General features: G+C 43.1%; 1 protein-coding gene and 1 pseudogene across 2 annotated transcripts in view; one reads left to right on the top strand and one right to left on the bottom strand.

Annotated features, from left to right (window-relative positions):
* Window positions 1-15,417, top strand: part of KIAA1549 (KIAA1549 ortholog) — a 147,327-nt gene that overhangs the window by 33,704 nt on the left and 98,206 nt on the right. The gene's annotated exons all lie outside the window — the stretch shown is intronic.
* On the bottom strand, window positions 12,452-12,974 carry LOC128560165 (centrin-2-like; annotated as a pseudogene).

Raw genomic sequence — 15,417 nt, 5'->3', positions numbered from 1 at the left:
GCTCAGATTGGAGTGTTAATGAGGAGGTGATTAACGCCTCCCTTTCAACACTCTCTGGGAACTGGCTAGTAGGGCAGGGATGGAATGTTTTAGAAGGGGCTGGGGCAGTGTTGTGTGTGTTAAAATGTGCACATTCCTGGGCTCCACCCCATCAGAAAGTCTGGGGAGAAGAGGTGATTTTGAGAGCAGGACCACTTTTTGAGAGATACCGTACTAGTAAAAAGGAAAGTCAACTTCAGAAAAGTAAGATAAGGGTATTTAATTCATACCTAGGGGTTGTTCTGTTTGAGTCCTCAATTAATGAACTTTTAAAAAAATTGGCAAAATATGCATAACATAAAATTTGCCAGTTTTAACCATTTTTAAGTATACAATTTAGTAACATTCAGTATATTCACAATGTCACCACTGTCTAGTTCCTTTGCCCCCGCCCCCTTGTCCCTGGCAGCCATTAATCTGCTCTCTGTGTCTATGGCTTTGTCTGTTCCGGATATTCCATGTGGAAGGAATCACACTGTATGTGTTTCGGTGTGTGCAGCTGGCTGCTTGCCTTTAGCATAGCGTTTTCAAGGTTCATCTATGTGGAAGCACGTGTCAGTCTTCATTCTTTTTTTATAGTCAGATAATATTCCCTTGTATGTATATACCACCTTTTGTTTATCCATTCATTAGTTGATGGACATTTGGGTTGATTTCACCACCTGTTGGCTATTGTGAAAAGTGTTGCTATGAGCACTCACGGTACCTTCATGTATAAGTTTGTGATTGAAGGCCTGTTTTCAGTGTTTTTGCATGGAATTAGTGAGTCATGGGGTAATGCTATGTTTGACTTGTTGAGGGACCACCAAACTCACTTTCACAGTGGCTGCACCATTTATGTATGAGAGTTTCAATTCTCTATATTTTTGCCAACATTTACTTTCCATTTTATAAAATATGGCCGTCCTACAGGTATGAACTGGTACACGTTGTTACATTGTGATTTTAATTTGCATTTCCCAAATGACAAGTGATGCTGATCTTCTTCTCACGTGCTTGTTGGCGATTATATTGCTTTTGAGTTAAAAGTTATTCAGATGCTGGGGTGGTGTTGGGAGGAAGCATTGGGAAGATGTTGGTCAGAGGATACGAAATTTCTCTTAGGAGCAGTAAGTTCAAGAGATCTTTATAGCATGGTGTTAATAATTACCAATTAATAACAATACATTGTAATCTTGCAAAATGCTGACAGAGAAGATTTTAAGTGTTCTTACCACAAAAAGATAGCTATGTGGGCTAAAGCATCTATTAATTAGCTTGATTTAGCCATACCACAATATATATATGTTTCAGAACATCGTGTTGTACATGATAAATATATACAGTTTTTCAAATTAAAGGAAAAGAATAAAGGAAAGAAATCGTTTTAAGAAGTTGTTCATTTGGGTGGTGTTTTCTTAACACAGGTATGAGTTTTGTGTGTTGTGCCTGGGATGGCAGGTGCTGGGGACACACAGACCAGGGCATTAGTCCTGCCTCTCTGGCTGGGCTTTGGGCCCACCAAACATGGTGTGCCTTTTTGCCCTGTTGTAAAGTGGGGATGACAGAGCCTTCTCTGGAAGGCATTATGAGACGCAGGGGGCACCCATAAAGCATCTAGGTGCTAAGTGAGCACTTTGGAAACCTTGTCATTGTTTTCACAAATGAGGAGATCTGTTATTATATCCCTGCTTCTCTCGTGGGCCTGGCGGACCGCCTTAGCTTCCACAGTGGTGGAGGGTAGACAGTCTGGAGGGACACATGCTAATTGCCCATCTGTTGTGTGAGGTCCCAGGCAGCCCTTAGTAGGTTGGGGTGGAGTGGCAGGCAAGTCTTTTGCTCCGTTGTATTCCTGGCTTCAGTTTTCTGGATTCAGGTCCAGCCTCCACCTTACCCTGGCAGGTAAAGTTGTGAATGTATTATTAGTCTGATGCCCAGGAAAACTAGTCCCTGGAAAAGTTTCTAAGCTGATCATATATGTTGTTGGGAGGCTAGGTACAAGGTCCTTCAGTGGCAGCACCCACATGCAGTAAGGGTGCAGAGCTGACCCCAGGACCTGGCCTCATGCCCTCCTGGCTTTGGTGTCCCAGGTGTTACCTTCACTGTTGTTTTAAGCTTCCCAAGTCGACGGGCATGTGTTGAGATCTAGTGAGCAGAGTTTTCAAACTTTGAAGCTTTTATTAACATATAGAATTATTTTTTTTCTTATAATTATGAACATTTTTATGTAGAGCTGTTCAAGAAAAATAATTTCCTTTGCAAACTCTCAGTACATCTCTCCAGAGAGGCAGTGTGGTACTATGGCCAGAACAAGGGATTTTGACAGCAGGTGGATCCGGGTTGAGCCCTGGATTTACTACCTGCTGGCCGTGGGACTTGAACAACTTACTTAATCTTTGGAGCCTTGAACAACTAACTTAATCTTTGGAGCCTTACTTAATCTTTGGAGTTTCTTTGCCAAGGAAGTGAGAAGTGTTGTGGAACTCCACACCTGGCATAGTGGTCATGAGTCTATAAATCTCAAATTGACCATCACAATATTTTTATTATTATTATTATTTTTGAGACAAGAGTCTCACTACGTTGCCCTCGTTACAGTGCAATGGCGTCACAGCTCACAGCAACCTCACACAGTTCTTTTGCCTCAGCCTCCCAAGTAGCTGGGACTATAGGTGCCTGTCACAATGCCTGGCTATTTTTTTGTTGTTGTTGCAGTTGTCATTGTTGTTTAGCAGGCCTGGGCCGAACTTGAACCCGCCAGCCTCAGTGTATGTGGCCGGCACCGTAACCACCAAGCTACCAGCATGGAACCCATCACAATATTTTTTTAATGTGGTAAAATACACATTACATGAAATTTACCATCTGAACTGTTTTTAAGTATATGGTTCAGTGGTATTCATTGCAACATTTCTAAGGTTTTCTAATTTCTTTTTTTGGATGTGATCAGCCTCCCTCTTCTTACTGATTTCCTGAAAGTTGCCCCTGAGGACCAGTCTCAGCTTTCCTTCCCCACCACCCCATCCCCACTTCCCTTTCTCCATCTTCTTACAGTGAGGCTGGGCAGTTCAGTGGAGTTATAACTGCTTTCCCAAGCTTGAAAGTTCCCTAACCCAAGGAGAGATATAGGCACCTGTGAGGCTTGGCTATTAATAGAGGATTTCTCAGGATCATTAAATGATTATGCTGATGGCATTAACTAGCCTCTGTTTTTGGAGGGAGGAAGATTCTTCTGTTCACACAGGTATTTGTTTATTAATACTTCTCTGAATGTGGGATAGGGAAGAAAAGAATTCAGATTCTTTTTTGCTGTTTTCCAGAAAATCTAGGTAAGGGATTTGGGAAGAAGAGGAAATTGAAACTGTTTAACTGTCGCATTTTAAGGTTATTTTAGTACTTCATTAATCTGTCCTTTGTGAAGGGACTAAAATAAATGTTCTGCTTTGGAGATATTCTGATGTTTCTATTTCCTCCCTCTCCTCCTTCATAAGTGTCATAATTTCCAAGATCTACCTTTTTCTTGATTCACTTTCCTTTTGGAACTTAAAGTTTGGGGAAGGAAGGCTTTCGTACATTAGAGTCAGTGATTTATCTATAATCTTTTAAAAGTACAGTATAGGAATCATTATCTTTGTATTGAATTTCTAATCAGGTGACTTATGAAATGTTCTTAAACACACACAATTATGTTACTGTTTCAGATACCAAGTAATTATTATGCTTTCTCTAATTATACCTTTGAACGTAGGAATATCTTTAATTAATGCTGGCTTTGAAAACCTATCCTCTCTAATGAAATAACGTATTTAAGCAATGATTATCAGTAATTGCTTAATTATTAGGTAAAGACTTGGTAGAAAGCCTTGTAAAGATGGAGCAGGCTGTCACCTCCTGCACTCCTGATAAACTTCAAGTGGGACAGCCAGAAACTAGGCATCTAGTGATGCAACAATCAGTAGAAAGGACCACCCAGAAAATATTTTGCCAAAAAACGTCAGTCTTGAATCTAATAAACCTCTTGCTCTAACCGCCAGTTTATAGGACATTTAGAAGAACCTATTAAATTGACACTGTGAGAATATAGTCAGCCACATAGAATGTGGGCTGTTTATAGGGATAAATGATCTTTCTTTAATAACTGAATATTGAGAGCTTTAAAAACGAAAAAAAAGGAGAAAACTGTTATAAAGTAAAAGAGACTTAAGAAACTCATGAACCAAAGCAATGCGTTTACCTTGTTTGGCTCCTGATTTGAAGAAAGTAGTTGTACAACTGTATAAAAATATTCTGAGGCCATCCAGGAAATGGGTAAGTAGACGATATTAGGAGTTATTTTTAATTTTGTTGGATGTGATAATTATATTATGGTTGTGATTTTTTAAAAGTCCTTATAATGGGTTCTGGTCTTTCAACTTTTTCATAAGTATGAAGATTTCATAAGTATGAAGATTTCATAAGCTAAAAATTTCAAAATTAATTTATTGGTAATGTTTAAACATTTCATTGTAAATGGAAAAAAACAAATAGAGAACTCTTCAGACTGGTGAGACTTCAGTTTTAGAAAATTGCCTTTTGGCTTCTTTGTACATTTTATCTGGTTAGTTTCTTGGCAAATTAGTAGTTATATGAACTTCATGTTGTTCCTCATCCTGAAGTCCCATGGAGCCCTCTAATAAACAAAGAGAAGTCATAATTATAGATACTTAGAGAGTTAATTCTTTAGATAATTGCTAATCAGTAGGCTCTTCATACCAATAAGCAGGGAGAAGACAGAGTTTGGGTGAGATTGCCAGTGAATAGAAATAAATTATGTAAGGATAAGGGTAATTTGTGTGCTTGACAAAATTGGGTTATAGAAGTATATGCAAATAGCACTCTATTTGGTATATGTCTTAGTCTGTTTAGGCTGCTATAGCAAAATACCTTACACTGGGTAATTTAGAAACAACAGAAATTTATTGCTCACAGCTCTGGAGGCTGGAAAGTCCAAGATCAAGGTGCCAGCAGACTTGATGGTGTGTTCCTCAAGGATGGTGCTTCTGTATGTCCTCACGGGCAGAAGGGGCAGACAAGCTCCCTCAGGCCTCTTTATAGGGACACTAATCCCATTCATGAGGGTAGCACCCTCATGACCTAATCACTTCCCAGAGTCCCCACCCCTGGGGGTGAGGTTTCAGCAGATGCATTTCAGGAGGATGCAGACACTCAGACCACAGCAGTATGATCGCTAACAGTGGCAGAACACCCTTAAATGAATGTTTCACTGTAGGGTTGGAAGTCGTACTCTGCTCCCCACCCCACTTCCTTGATGGTGTCATTTGACTTCAATGATCATCTTTATGCAGATAATTACTAAACTGTATCCTTGGCCCAAATTGCCCTCTTGGGCCCTCGAATCACATTCCCATCCACCCCTAGTTGGCCCCCCTGCCTTCCACGTGAGCCTCAGGGGGCCAGGCTTGCCTTCGTGGTCCCACATGGGTTTCACCAGCCATTTCCACACCCACCCAGCTCTTTCCTGCTTCAGACTGTTGCACACACCACCCACTGTGCCCAGAGCAGCCTTCCCCTGTCCTTCTCTCTTGGCTCCCCCTCTTTTCTCCACCTTCCTTATGTCATTCTCCATCACAGCACCTTGCTCACCTGTAAGGTCATGAGCAGGGGACCTTTCCATCTTGGTTAACCCCTCATACCCTGTGTTTAGCTCACATGGTCAGTAGATCTATGTTGGACTCATGAATAAATGAATTAACATGGTAGACTGTGGGCTGGATGTGGGAGACAGATCGATGAACGAACAATAGAAAGTAGCTGACAGTCTACCGGGGAGGCCCAGGAGTGCACTGGGAATATGACCGAGGGGTTAGGAGAAAAGCACAGGCTGGGATCGAGGAAGATGGAAAAGGGGAGTCTGGTGGTTTCAGGAGTTATGGGAAGAAGGAGGGGAGGAGCCTTTGCAAAAGCACCTCCGTGAAGGAGCGTGCTGGGAAGCGCAGTGTGGGCTGGTATGAGCAGGGGATGCTGGCAGGACAAGGTGGGGACAGGGAGCTGGGGATACTTGTCTATCAGCTGAGGGCTTTGGCTTTCTGAAGGCCAAGAACCACTGAAAGATTTAAGAATGAGGTGACGTGGTTGGATTATTTGTTTTCTTCCCTTTCGTGAACCTGAGATACACAGTGTACAGCAACAGTTCGATCAGGCCAGCATGTTAGAACACTCTGGATGGATGGAGGGGCTGGAGGAGGCTCCAGAGTTTAGGGTGGGAGGAGACCACAGCATGAACTCATTCTGGTGGCTCGGAACACACACCTCTGTTTAGGGATAGGACAGTTACAGAATTTCTCAGCACGGTTTCTCATGGCCCCTACCCCCAGGGGCCATGCAGGGGGTGGTCACACGTACTTAGTGACACAGTCTGCACAAGGTAGAGAATGATCATGCTGGGGTTACCACCACCCTTTGCACTCTGGCCTTGACCCCACTCAAGAAGCACTCTAGAGGCCATCTAGAAGGTATGTTCAAGTGCTCTGGGAGCTCTGGAACCAAACTCAGAGTGAGTGAGGAAACAGGCCACGTCTGCAGTCTCAGAACACCTCTGCCCGCTGCACACGGGTGTGCTGGAAAGCCCTCCGGCCATGGGCATTGTGCGGCCCCAGATTAAGTGGTGGCTGTGTGGAGGGAGGGACGTGAGCTGTGTTGGCACTTGAAGGACCTGGCCATGAGCAGGAGTTAGTCATTGGCAGAGAGGGGAAGGTCGAGGTTTGTAGGAGTCTGCTGGGTACTCAAGTGGAGCTGTCTAGTGGACAGTTGGAACTGTGACTCCAAATCACCTTCGGCTTTTCGTTCTGTCTCGCCCCATCCATCCCACCAGCAGCTGAGTTTTAATTCATTTGGTCTCTGACTTGGAACTTGTTTCCCATTCCCTTTGCTGGCCTAATCGAATGCCTCGCCCCATCGCCTTTGTGTATCTGTGAGCGCCGTGGGGTGTGTTTTGTACTTCTCTCAGCTCTACTGCGTTGATTTTTCTGCAGGATAACTTTGATTAAAAGGCTACTTTACTCAGAATGTCCAATGGCTCCCCATTGTCTGCTGCTGTTCTCATACTCCTGAGCCAACTTCTCTAGTATTCTCTCCAACCAAGTGGAGCCACTAGTTTGTCATGCAAACACATCCCACTTTGTCCAGACTTGGTGCCTTTGTCCTTCCAGCCAAAATGACCTCTCTCTCTCCCTTTTAAGCCTCCTGTTCCCTTGATATCAAACATGAGCTTAATTTAAAGCTGAATTAAGGACTAGGCTGTTTACTGTTTGTTGGAGTTAGACCCCCTGGTGAGGCCATGTATCTCTGGGTCCGTTGTTACAGGTATGTGCGCTGGTGTGGATGTCCATCGCTGCAGGGAGGGAAAGTACCTTGTCATGCTTAGTCCTGGGACGGCGTGTGCTGCTCTGCTCTGGGTGTAATTGGAGACAGGAGATTATCTGGGAGCTGATGGTGTCCCTTTTCCCTGTTGTTATGGGACTGTGTTTTGAATTATTTTAGAAACAGATGGCTGATGGGGAATTCTTTTCTACCTTTGTTCTTGGTGAATTGAGTATTTAGTTTGTTTTGGTTACTTCAAGTGCTGACAGCCTTGCTTTCTAGATTGGCAAAAAAAGATTGCATTTTGTATAGGAAAGAATAAAACAAAACAAAGTGAAACAGAACATCTTCTGATGAATACTCTGTACCCTGCCTTGAATTAAACCAGCATTTTAATATCCTTATCTCTTCAAATGAGAAAATCATGCAAAGAGAGACTCCCTAAATCACAACAGGAAGCCTATACTGATGTTGTAAGTATAATAATATGAATGTTTAAAAAGCCTTTCAGTACCATTATTTCAGTACTATTGGGTGGCATTCGTTTTCTGAGGTTCTGCATGAGTTCTCGTCATGTTTTGGTGAGGTCACTAGTTGTTATCTATGTCCCCATCTCAGAAGAGGAAAGGGAGGTGTGACTAATTACAAAGGATTTTCCCAGGGGAACTGAGCAAGTTGAAGATAGAACAACATCCAATTTTGTTCTCTGTGGAATGTTCTGGAGATGATGGCGCTGTTGTCCTCTCTCTGGATTGTATTGTATTATACCAGTGCTAGAGAGCTGTGCTGTTTATTAGCTGAGATTTTTCTAATGAAAAGTGCCCACTACTGATACACTGGCTATTTGTAATTTTAGAGAATCACCTTTCTCTTGCTGGGGAATCCCTTATCCTGTGAGGGTCAGAGGGCCACAGGGTTGATGGGGCCATGTGGCATGTGTCTTAGGCTTGGCCTAATCCAGACACTCCCATCTGAATTCTGGTTTTTTTTTTTTTTTTAATTTCAGACTAATGTATAGGTACAAACGATTAGGTTAGTCCAAGTTGTATTTGAGTCCATTACCTAGGAGGTGTAACATATACCCTTGTATTGTACCCATTAGGTAAGACCTTACCAAATCCCCAGAACATACTCCTAAGTAAAGTAATCACAAGAATGGAAAAGCAAGCATCCAGTGTACTCAATACTAACGTGAAATCAGTAGGTGAGCAGCTGCATACTCATACAAGAAAAAAAGAAACACAAATTCAAGTGATAGGGTGCAGGTGGAGAGGAGGAGGGAGGGGGTTTGGATTTTGACTTTTGAGGGGAGAGACCAGGAAGCAGAGGAGTGGAGAGTCCATGGGCAGCTCTGCCCGGGCAAATGCATCTGTGACGTTGTCATGGACTCTTCCCGCAGCCAGACCCCAGTGGGCTTCTCAGGGGCCCAGTTTCTCTTGGCTTGTGACTGCTTTTTGAACTTGAGAGATAAAAATAAAACCCCAAGCCCCTGGCTCGGCACCTGTGGCTCAAGTGGCTAAGGCACCAGCCACATACAGCTGAGCTGGCGGGTTTGAATCTAGCCCAGGCCCGCCAAACAACAACAATGAATACAACCAAAAAATAGCTGGGCATTGTGGTGGGCACCTGAAGTCTCAGCTACTTGGGAGACGGAGGCAGGAGAATCGCTTGAGCCCAGGAGTTGGAGGTTGCTATGAGCTGTGATGCCATGGCACTCTACCCAGGGCGACAGCTTGAGGCTGTCTCAAAAAAAAAAAAAAAAAAAAAAAAAAATCCGAGGCCCCCTGCCAGCTGAATGGACACTCTCTTGGCCAAAGTCCTAGAATGGAATTCCTAGTCACAGGAGGATGTCAGCATGGATACACCTGTAGCTTATACCCCTTCCCTGGGTAGCTCCTATGATGCTATTTTCCCTAAGGGCTAAACAGAAACCAGCCCTTTGGGAAGACTTGCTCTGGCGCTGATTTCTGCTAACCTTGTGACTGCTCCTCCCTTTCACAGTTTTGATACATCCACCCATAAGTGTTCCTTCCTGATAGACCACCGACTCGGAGTGGTTGTGTTGAGTTCATGGGAGGCTGTGCACTGAAAGTCTTTGTGGCCTCTGCTTCTCATTTGACATTAGAGGGCCGAAACGCCACCATTGGCTTATGCTAATGCTGCCATTTTTTGGACATGTGGCTCATTAAGAGGCATGAAGCTCATTCATGCGAGGCATGTTTCTCCCTTTGTAAATACTCATAACCCCTCCTGTGCTTGTTAAATGGACGGATTTGGTCGTCCCACTCAGTGTAAATTCATGTTCCCTTTACTCCTCCCTCCATGTGCCTGTTTCCAGCTTCTGGCTGGAGGCTGCACTTCCAACCTGCCATAGTGGCCACCACAGGCTGCAGCCCTTTATGGGAAATAAAGCTCTTCTTTACACATTTGTGAACCACGTCATCCTTCAGTTGATGGACCCGTGTCTTCTGGTTATTCTGCGGACCCCCTGATGTCCTTCCGTTGAGTTTCCCTTCTGCTCATGCAGCTAGGGTTGTTTCTGTTGCATAGGGTCGTATAGCCTCCTGCTTGAGAAGTCAGATGTCAACACCCACTTCTCGGGGTGATTTTCAGGTATCCCATATCTTGTTAGCAGACAAGGGAACTCTTTTTTGTTCTTGTCTGAAATGGCCATCAGAGTTGTTAGATGTGAGAGAAGACGATGGCTTGCAGTGGTGTATTTAGAACTTTGCTGTTTACACTGTGAGCCACACCCATATAAGACAGCAGGCCATTCAGTTCATAAATGTATGTGTTCTGACTGCTCTGCCGGCTGCTCCCTCCTCTCTCTTTCTGTCCTCAGACACCCCTATTCCCTGAAACAATGATCTTGAAATTAGGCCAATTAATAACCATATAGTGTTCAAGTGAAAGAGTCATATGTCTCTCCCTTTAAACCAAAAGCTAAGAATGATTAAGCTTTGTGAGGAAGGGATGTCAGCAGCCAAAATAAGCCAAAGCTAAGCCTCTTGCACCAAATAGCCAAGATGGGAAGGCAAAGGAAAAGGTTCTTGAAGGAAATTTAAAGTGCTGTTGCAATGGACACACACTGATAAGAAAGTAAGGCAGCCTTATTGCTGATATGGAGAAAGTGTGAACAGATAGAAGATCAAACCATCCATACCCTTCCCTTAAACCAAAGCCTAATCCAGACCAAGGCCCCACGTCTCTTCAATTCTGTAAAGGCTGAGAGAGGAGAAGAGGCTTCAGGAGCAAAGTTTGGAGCTAGCAGAGGTTGCTTCATGAGGTTTAAGGAAAGAAGATATCCCCATAACGTAAAGTGCAGCGTGAAGCAGCAAGTGCTGATGGAGAAGCTGCAGCAAGTTACCCAGAAAACCAAGATTATTGATGAAGGTGGTGGCACTAAACAGATTTTCAGTGTAGACAACACAGCATTCTATTCTAAAGAAATATCATCTACAACTTCCCTAGCTAAAGAGGCAAAGTCAATGCCTAGCCCTTTAAGCTTTAAAGGACAGGCCGATGTTCTTGTTAGGAACTAATGTAGCCACTGACTTTAAATTGAAATCAATGCTTATTTACCCTTCCCCAGGGCTCTTCAGAATTATGCTAAGTCCGTTCTACCTGTGCTCTAGAAATGTCACAACAAAGCCTGGATGGTAGCACATGTGTTTACAGCATCGTTTACTGAATATTTAAAGTCCACTGTTAAGACCTACTGCTCAGGGAAAGATTGCATAGCTAATTAATGGTACACCTGGTCACCTGAGAGCTCTGATGAATATGTACAAGGTGACTAATGTTGTTTTCGTACCTGATAACACTCATTCTGTAGCCAATGGATCAAAGAGTAATTTTAACCTCATAGTCTTCTTATTTAAGAAAAACATTCATAACGGTGTAGATACCGTAATAGTGATTCCTCTGATGGATCTGGGATTCACCACCATTCCAGATGCCATTAAGAGCATTCATGATTCATGGGAGAAGGTCAAAATGTCAACATCAGTAAGAGTTGGGAAGAAGTTGATTCCAATCTCATTATGAGTTTGCGGGTTTGCAGATCTCCTGGAGGAAAGAACGGCAGATGTGGCGGAAGTAGCAAAAGACCTAGGGTTAGAAGTGGAGCTTGAAGGTGTGACTGAATTGCTGCAGCCTCACAATCAAACTTGAGCAGTGAGGTGGGCGTCCTATGGATGAGCAAAGAAAGTGGTCTTTTGAGATGGAATCTACTCCTGGTGAAGATACTCTGAACATCATGGAAATGAAAATGAAGGATTTAGAATATTCTATAAGCTTAGTTGAAGCAGCAGGCTTTGAGAGGATGGACTCCAATTTTGAAAGTAGTTCTGTGGATCAAATGCTATCAAATAGCAACACACACTGCAGGGAAGTCTTTATGAAAAGAAATGTCAGTTGATGTAGCAGATTTCATGGTTGTGTTGTAAGAAATTGCCACAGCCACCCCAGCCTTTAGTAACCACTGCCTTGATCATTTAGCAGCCACGAAATTGAGGCAAGACCCTCCACCAGCAAAGTGATTAACTCACTAAAGGCTTAGATGATCATTACATATTTTAGTAATTAAATATGTATTTTTTGAAACTAAGAAAGGTTTTATCGTTAAAATAGCAGCAACACACATCCAAATACTAGTGCTCGAATCCTCTCAGTTTTTTAAGAGAGAAAACTACATTCAGGTTTCAATTAAAAACTGGAACGACTGAAGAATGACAACTGCTTGTGACACAGGTACAATCTGTGCTTGTCTGAGAAGTCATTCTGTGTTTCCATATCGGTGGGAATGCAGGGAAAGAATGAAACAATATAAGACAAAATGGCAGGTGCTCAAAGCCTAAGACCCCTTCTCCACTCTAATGTGCTCTTGCTTTATGTTTGAAAATTAACCAGCATGTCATTTTACAAGAAACTGTAATATCAAAGAACACTTCCAAAAAAGTCTAAAATAGATTCAAGGTCACTACTAGACTTATGCAGGGAGGTCAGTGAGGGAAAAATGGTTGGGTTCTCAAAAGCCAAATCTCACATAATGGCAGGCACTGCCGATGCCGTCTCAGTACAGGCTGGTCGTCTTCATGATGCGCAGGAACTCCTGCTCATTGACTTCACCGTCTCCATCTTGGTCAGCTTCATCAATCATTTCCTGCAGCTCCTCATCAGTCAGGTTCTCGCCCATCTCCTTGGCTGCGCGTCTCAGGTTTTTGAACGATATCGTCCCAGTTTCATCATCATCAAAGAGCTTGAAAGCCTTCAGGATTTCTTCTTTGGTATCTTTCTCAGACATTTTCTGAGTAATTACGGTCAAAAATTACTAAAATTCATTTTCCCTGCCCCTTCCTTATCAATTTCACTTACCATCTTCTTGATTTTTTCTTTCTTGGGTTCAAAGTGCAGGGCCCTCATCACCACCTTAAGTTCCTTAACATCTATGGTCCCAGTTCCATCAGCATCAAAGAGATCAAAAGCTTCCTGGATTTCCTGTTTCTGCTCTTCAGTAAGCTCAGGCTTAGGACTCATCCTTTTTCGCTGGGCACTTGATGTCATGTTACCCTTCTTAAAGTTGGAGGCCATAACCAATGAACTCTGCTGCTGGTTGTTGCAGCAACCAACCTATCTAAAATATTTTTAATTAAGGTATGTATGTTGTTTCTTTAGACATAACACTATCACATCCGTCAGTGTTTTTCAACCTTTTTTATCTCACTGCACACTTGAACCTATAAACTTCTGTGGAACACTTCAATTATGTTGATCAAATAAAAGAGGAAAAAATAGAATATACTTACTGTGCTTTGAACTCCTTTTGAAAATAATTTCATTAGGCGTGGCACCCATTGCACAGTGATTACAGCGCCGGCTACATGCACCCAGGCTGATGAGTTTGAACCCGGCCTGGGCCACCTAAGCAACAAGGACAACTGCAACAAGACAGTACCCGGGGGTTGTGGTTGCTGCCTGTAGTCCCAGCTACTTGGGAGGCTGAGGCAAGAGAATCACTTAAGGCCAAGAATTTGAGATTGTTGTGAGCTGTGAGGCCACGGCACTCTACCTAGGGTGACATAGTGAGACTCTGTCTCAAAAAAAAAAAAAAAATTAATTAATGATCTTTAAAAGTTTTCGCAGCACAACTAACATCCTCTCAGGGCACACCGGTTGAAAATCGCTGGCACATGTAATCATCTACAGTGTAGTGTAAACATCGCCTTTATCTTTGCTGAGAAGCCCCAGAATCTGTGTGACTCGCTTCATTGTGATACTTCATTCTGTTGGTCTGGTACCTAGCCTGTTATATCCTGGGGATATGCTTTATATCAAGAATGCCTTTAAATCAGAAAGAAAAACACAGACAACCCAATAGAAAAGTGAGCAATAGAAGAGAGAAGACCCTAGAAGAGGCAGCGTGACTGGCCAGCAAACAAGAAAAAGCTGCTCCACCTGGTGTAACCACGGAAATGCAAATTAAAACTGTAAAGCTTCCCACAAGCCACTGTGGAAGCCTTCGGACAAGTATTGGTGAAGATTCGCAGCAATCTGGCTTTCATATATTGCTAGTGGGAATATAAATTCAATCACTTTGAAAAATTACTTAAAAATTGCAGGTGAACGTGTCATCTGACCCAGCATTTACATTCTTATACACTGTGCGTATGTCTATAATACATAGGGTTGGATAATTAAGTTCACGAACTCATCCCGGAAAAAGTGCTACATACCACATTGCTGAATATCATTATGGTCACCTTCAAAGTACCCCCCTTGATCATCTTGTATGTGCATCAAAAAGTGGGTAAGAAAGTTTCTATTAGAAATGCTTGTGATAAAAATTGGCAGTAGTCCAACTCTCCATCCACAGTAGATGGATACATTTTTATTTATTCATAGGAGAGAATTCATGTTAACATGAAAATGGAAGAATTGTAACTATTGGCTGGACACAGCGGCTCACACCTATAATCCTAGCACTCTGGGAGGCCGAGGCGGGAGGATTGTTTGAGTTTAGGAGTTGGAGGATTGTTTGAGCTTAGGAGTTGGAAGCCAGCCCCATCTCTTATAAAAATAGAAAAATTAGCCAGGCCAGGCTTCGTGGTGGGCTCCTGAAGCCAGTCCCGGCTACTCAGGAGGCTGAGGTAGGAGGATTGCTTGAACCCAGGAGTTGAGGCTGCTGTGAGCTATGCAGACACTATAGCACTATAGCCTGGGCAGTAGAGTGAAACTCTGTCAAAAAAAAAACAAAAACAAAAACACAAAAACAAATTACAGCTACATACAACAAAACCCATGGATGAAATCTAAAAAGCAATGTGGGGTGAGAAAAATAAGTTGCAGTAGAGTACACATTCCATTTTGATAAAGTTTAAAAAGATACAAAGCTGAAGACTTTGGGGAAACATACGTGTGGCGAGACCGTAAGTAAGACAAGGATACGATAAATTCAGAATGTCCTTGTCATCCCCGGGGAGGGAAGTTACTGGACAAGGGATATGCTAGGGCATTACGGGTGATGGTAATACTCTGTCTTTCTCACCCCCAGGTGATCGTTGCATTATCTGTAACTGATGTGTATGTATATTTATAAATAGTATTTCTTTTTTGTGGCTGGGGGACAGAGTCTCACTATGTCACTCTGGGTAGAGAGAGTGCCGTGGCGTCACAGCTGACAGCAACCTCCAACTCTTGCGCTTAAGCGATTCTCTTGCCTCAGCTTCCTGGGACTACAGGCGCCCACCACAACTCCCAGCTATTTTTTTTTTTGTTGTTGTTGTAGTTGTCATTGTTGTTTAGCAGGCCGGGCTGGGTTCGAACCTGCCAGCCTCGGTGTATGTGGCCGGCGCCCTACCCACTGAGCTACAGCACCACCTACATAGCATTTCTTATCCACTTGATATTTGATAATAAAAGCAGTACCAGTCAGAGGAGAGGGTAACCTGGTAGGAGATTTCTTGGTGTACATTTGGGGTTGGAGAAGGAAAGGGAAGACACTCTTTTCTAAACCAGGGAGAAAAATGAAAGGCAGGGAAG

Source organism: Nycticebus coucang, chromosome 11 (genome assembly GCF_027406575.1).
Source record: "Nycticebus coucang isolate mNycCou1 chromosome 11, mNycCou1.pri, whole genome shotgun sequence".
Lineage (NCBI taxonomy): Eukaryota > Metazoa > Chordata > Mammalia > Primates > Lorisidae > Nycticebus > Nycticebus coucang.
Note: the sequence above shows the minus strand (reverse complement) of the source record. Positions and strands in the feature narration are given on the sequence as shown.